The sequence below is a fragment of the Chiloscyllium punctatum genome, chromosome 6 (genome assembly GCF_047496795.1).
Source record: "Chiloscyllium punctatum isolate Juve2018m chromosome 6, sChiPun1.3, whole genome shotgun sequence".
NCBI lineage: Eukaryota > Metazoa > Chordata > Chondrichthyes > Orectolobiformes > Hemiscylliidae > Chiloscyllium > Chiloscyllium punctatum.
The window spans coordinates 35049578-35055577 of NC_092744.1; positions in this window are offsets into that span (position 1 = coordinate 35049578).

Below are 6000 nucleotides of genomic sequence, written 5' to 3' on the forward strand. Positions count from 1 at the left end.
GGGAGGGTGGACAGGATGAAAGGGACTGGGAGAAGAGAGTGGGGAGAAAGGGTTGTGTTAGAAGGGGAGAAAGCAGATGAAAATGTTGAGTGGGATGGTGAGAAGAGGCATGTGAGAAGAGTCTGAAGGGAATGGAGAAGTGGATGCTTAAGGAGTGTATTTGGGGAGAGAATTCTAGATGAAGGAGTTCGAGAGAAGTTGGCTTTTGTGGGTGGAAGTGTTGGAACGGGGGAGTAGGAGGGCATGTGTTCTTAGATGTGGAGTTGGGCGTGGTGAGAATAAACTGGAGAGGAAGTCCCAGCATATCACATGCCCTTCCCTTGGAATCTGAAACTACATTATTGATGGTCTAGGATAGTAGCTTCAATCTGTCCATCTTCCCACTAGATCTGTACAATCAGTGCTCATCCAGTTCCTGAACTCAGCAGGTTTGACAGCATCTGTGCAGAGAAATCCAGCAACTTGTTTTGATTCCTGTTGAAGTAAAAGACAGTGTGCAACTTCACTCTTACAAATTTAACACCTCACTGCTGCAATTCAGGAAAAATTTTACAATCTAATTAATGATAGAATACTACAGAAAAATCAAACTACTTTATAAGTAATTTATAAAATTATGCTGCATGTTTTGTATCTCAATCATTCTAAATTGAAATGTATTATTGGGCTAATAGACTCTCTCAATATTTAATATACCTTTGTTCAAATTTTTTTGTTTGATAGTCATAGGACCCATAGATTCTCTAAACTTTATTTTCTATTTTACTGTATTAGTTCGGTGTAGGAAATGGTCAGCCCCATTTTACCCCATGGCTGTCTGTCAATTCACTTCTATTTTTCCTGAGATCAATTACCATTATCGAGAGTGTGGTGCTGCCTAACCTGCTGTGCTTTTCCAGCATCTGAGGAGCAGGAGAATCATATTAATCAGGAATGAGGCTTGTGGGCCAGGGAGCTGAGAGATAAATGGGAGGAGGGTGGATCTGGGGGAAAGGTAGCTGGGAATGTGATAGATAGATGAAAGTGGGGGTAGGGGGGGATGATAGGTGGGAAGGAAGATGGACAGATCAAGAGGGTGGTGCCAAGTTGGAGGCTTGGGGCTGGAATAAGGTGGAGGGAGGGGATTGAGGAAACTGTTGAACTCCACATTGACCCCATGTGTTGCAGGGTCCCAAGGCAGAAGATGAGGCGTTCTTCCTCCAGGCGTCAGATAGTTAGGGTTTAGCGATGGAGGAGGCCTAGGACCTGCATGTCCTTGATGGAGTGGGAAAAGGAGTTAAAGCGTTCGGCCACGGGATGGTGGGGTTGGTTGGTGCGGGTATCCCAGAGATATTCTCTGAAGTGATCTGTAAGTTGGCGTCCCATTTCCCTGATGCGGAGGATACCATGTTTGGTGTAATGGATATGGTAGATGATGTGTGGAAGTACAGGTAAATTTCTGCTGGATGTGCTTTTCGAGCACCACACTCTTGACTCTGATCTCCAGCATCTGGAGTCCTCACTTTGTCCTAATCAATTACAATTATACCCTTTTATATATCCAAGGAACAGAATGCTATTGTGATAACACATAGTTTGTTTCTACCTACTCTACTTGTAGACCTGTTCTCTGGTTTGGATCCTCAAATCAGCTCATTGGCTGCCTGTTTTGAACACTGATGTCTTTATCTACTGGGTGGTAAATTCAATGCACTCTCACATTCTTTAATATCAATGTTCAATCCAGTGTCACCAAACTGATATTACCACTCTGCAGTGCCAAATTGCTGTAGTTTAAACAACGACTTTGAGCCCAATGAGGTTCAACAATTAGATGTTGTTAACAAGCATATTGGCCAGGGAATTCCTGAAGAAGGGCTTATGCCTGAAACGTCGATTCTCCTGCTCCTTGGATGCTGCCTGACCTGCGCTTTTCCAGCAACACATTTTTCAGCTAATATTGGTCAGGGAATTGAGTACACGAGTCGGGATGTTATTCTGCAGTTTTACAAGACTTTGGTTAGGCTACACTTAGAATATTATTTCTGATTTCCACATTATAGGAAAGATGTGGAGACTTTGGAGAGAGTGCAGAAGAGATATACCTGGATGCTGCCGAGCTTAGAGGGCATAATCTATATGGAGAGACTAGGAAAAACTGTTTTCTTTGGAGCAGCAAAGGCTGAGGGGAGACTTGCTAGAAGCCTATAAAATTATGAAATGCATGGATTGAGTTGATAGTCAGAATTTGTTTCACCATAGATAAAATGTCAAATTTAAAGTTGGGGGCGGGAAGTTCAAAGATGAGGGGCACGGTATTTTACACAAATGGAGAGAAACACATAGCAACATCATCAAGATCTCGCCCTGATACAAAATGGTCATTTATCGTCTTAGTTCTTGCATTTCATCACAATGTTTGTTTTTACAATAAGCTTCAATCTGCAATTTGAAAGGGAGAGGGTACAATCGGTAGTGACAATAGTTCTGTTGAATAAAGGGAACCCTGGAGCTATGAGGGAGGAGCTGGCCAAAGTTCAGTGGTGTAATACCGTAGCAGGGATGACAGTGGAGGGACAATGGCAGATATATCTGGGTATAATGCAGAAGATGCAGGATCAGTTCATTCCAAAAAGGAAGAAAGATCCTATGAGGAGGCACGGCTGGCCGTGGATGACGAGGGAAGTTAAGAAACATAAAGTCAAAAGAGAAAAAGTATAACGTAGCAAAGATGAGTGGGAAAACTGAGGACTGGGAAGCTTTTAAAGAACAACAGAGGATTACTAAGAAGGAAATACGCAGAGAAAAAAGAGATACGAAGGTAAACTGGCCAAAAATATAAAGGAGGATAGTAAAAGCTTTTTTAGGAATGTGAAAGGGAAAAAAATGGTTAAGACTAAAATTGGGCCCTTGAAGACAGAAACAGGGGAATATATTATGGGGAACAAAGAAATGGCAGAAGAGTTGAATTGGTACTTCAGATCTGTGTTCACTGGGGAAGACACCAGCAATCTCCCAGAGGTAACAGTGGCTGAAGGACCTGAACTGAAGGGAATTTGTATTTGCCAGGAATTGTGTTGGAGAGACTTGGGCCTGAAGGCCGATAAGTCCCCTGGGCCTGATTGGTCTACATCCTAGGGTACTGAAGGAGGTGGCGCTAGAAATCGTGGATGCGTTGGTGATTATTTTCCAGAGTTTGATAGATTCAGGATCAGTTCCTGCGGATTGGAGGGTGGCTGATGTTGTACCACTTTTTAAGAAAGATGGGAGAGAGAAAGCAGGAAATTATAGACCAGTTAGTCTGACCTCAGTGGTGGGAAAGATGCTGGAGTCTATTATAAAGGATGAAATTGTGACACATCTGGATAGTAGTAACAGGATAGGTCAGAGTCGGCATGGATTTATGAAGGGGAAATCATGCTTGACTAATCTTCTTGAATTTTTTGAGGATGTAACTCTGAAGATGGACGAGGGAGATCCAGTGGATGTAGTGTACCTGGACTTTCAGAAAGCTTTTGATAAAGTCCCACATAGGAGGGTAGTGAGCAAAATTAGGGCACATTGTATTGTGGGCAAAGTACTGACTTGGATTGAAAATTGGTTGGCTGACAGGGAACAGAGTAGTGATAAACGGCTCCCTTTCGGAATGGCAGGCGGTGACCAGTGGGGTACTGCAGGGATCAGAGCTGGGACTGCAGCTTCTCTCTCTATAAATGATATAGAAGATGGTATTAATAGTAACATTAGCAAATTTGCTGATGATACAAAGCTGGGTGGCAGGGTGAAATGTGAGGAGGATGTTAGGAGATTACAGTGGACCTGGACAGGTTAGGTGAGTGGACAGATGCAGTTTTAATGTGGATAAATGTATGGTTATCCACTTTGGTGGTAAGAACAGGAAGGCAGATTACTACCTAAATGATGTCAATTTAGGTAAAGGGGCAGGACAAAGAGATCCGGGTGTTCTTGTACACCAGTCAATGAAGGCAAGCATGCAGGTACAGCAGGTAGTGAAGAAAGCTAATAGCAACAAGAGGGATTGAGTATAGAAGCAAAGAGGTTCTGCAGCTGTACAGGGTCTGGTGAGACCGCACCTGGAATATTGTGTGCAGTTCTGGTCTCCAAATTTGAGGAAAGACATTCTGGCTATTGAGGGAGTGCAGCGTAGGTTCACGAGGTCAATTCCTGGAATGGTGGGACTATCTTATGTTGAAAGATTGGAGCGACTGGGCTTGTATACCCTTGAGTTTAGAAGACAGAGGGGATCTGATTGAGACGTATAAGATTATTAAAGGATTGGACACCCTGGAGGCAGGAAACATGTTTCTGCTGATGGGGGAGTCCCGAACCAGAGGACACAGCTTAAAAATACGGGGTAGGCCATTTAGGACAGAGATGAGGAGAAACTTCTTCACCTAGAGAGTGGTGGGTGTGTGGAATGCTTTGCCCCAGAAGGCAGTGGAGGCCCAGTCTCTGGATTTGTTTAAGAAAGAGTTGGATGGGGCTCTCAAGGATTGTGGAATCAAGGGTTATGGAGATAAAGCAGGAACACAATACTGATTGAGGATGATCATAATGGTGGTGCAGTCTCTAAGGGCAGAATGGCCTACTCCTGCACCTATTGTCTACTTCTAACCACAATCCAATTGTCATTTTTTTTGCACTTGTATTATATATCTTTAGCAATAAACACATTTGCAAATGTTCCTTTCATCTCAATCTTGGAATGTGTGTTAACAATGTGAGATTGTTCTGTTCTCTTATTGCCCTAAGATAATTGTAAGCCATGAAGGTCATTAAGTTTGCCTGTCACTTGCTCCTCAGGACTGTAATGTTGTCAGGAGCTGAGTGGCTATGATAGAATACAAACTAGGTGTCAGTGAGCAGGGTGTTGCTAAGCAGTACTATTAATGACAACTTCCATCAGTAGCCTGACGGGCCAGTAATTGGCTGTGTGGACTTATCCTGCTTTGTACAGAACATAGCTGGGCAATTTCTATATTGTCAGGTAGATGCCAATGTTGTAACTGTATTGGAGCACCTTGGCTAGGGCACTGCTGATTTTTAAAGCACAAGTCTTCAGTATTATTGTCAGTGTGTTATCAGAGTCCATATCTCTTGCAGTTTCCAGTTCTCCATCCATGTGTTGACATCATTGGAGTGAATTTAAATAGCTGAACACTGGTATCTGTGATGCTGGAAACCACTGGAGGAGGCAAAGTTCTGGCTGAAGACTGGCACTGCTAGCTGAAGGTTGTGGAGAATCCTTCAGCCCCTAGAGTTTGCACTTGTGTTGGGCTCTTCCATCATTTAGGAAAGGGGACTTTGTGGAATGTCCTCTTCCGTTGACAACTGGATGCGGCATAGCTTAGATCTGATCCATTGTTTATGGGATCACTTAGCTCTTGTCTTTCACTTGATGCTTTTGCTGCTTGGCATGCAAGTAGTCCTGTTTAATATGCCATTCTTTTTGAACCAGGGTTGATCCCCTGATTTGAAGATTACAGTTGATTGGAGGATTAGGTTGTAGATTGTGCTGGAGTACAAATCAGCTGCTGTTGATTGTCCATAATGTCTCCTGGTGCCCAGTGAGTTGCTAGATCTGTTCAAAATCTAGATTTTGAAAGTGTCATATATCACAATGGTGACTATTCTCACTGTGAAGGCAAGACTTCATACCTTAAAGGACTATGCAGTGGTCATTGTCATGGATACATGCATCTGCAAGGGCAGATTGGTAAGGATGAGGTCAAGCAAATTTTTTCCTTCTCTTTGGTTTGCTCATCACCTGCTGCAGACCCAGTCTAGCAGTATGTCCTTTTGAACCCAATTTGCTCAATCAGTAATGCTGTTACTGAGCCATTCTTGGTGGTAGACATTGAAATCCCTCACCCAGAGTACATTTTGTGCCCTTGCCACTCTTGGTACTTCCTCCGAGCGTTGTTCAAAATGGAGGAATACTAATTTATCAGCTGAGGGAGGACTGAGGTTTCCTTGCCCATGTTTAACGTGAAGCCATTA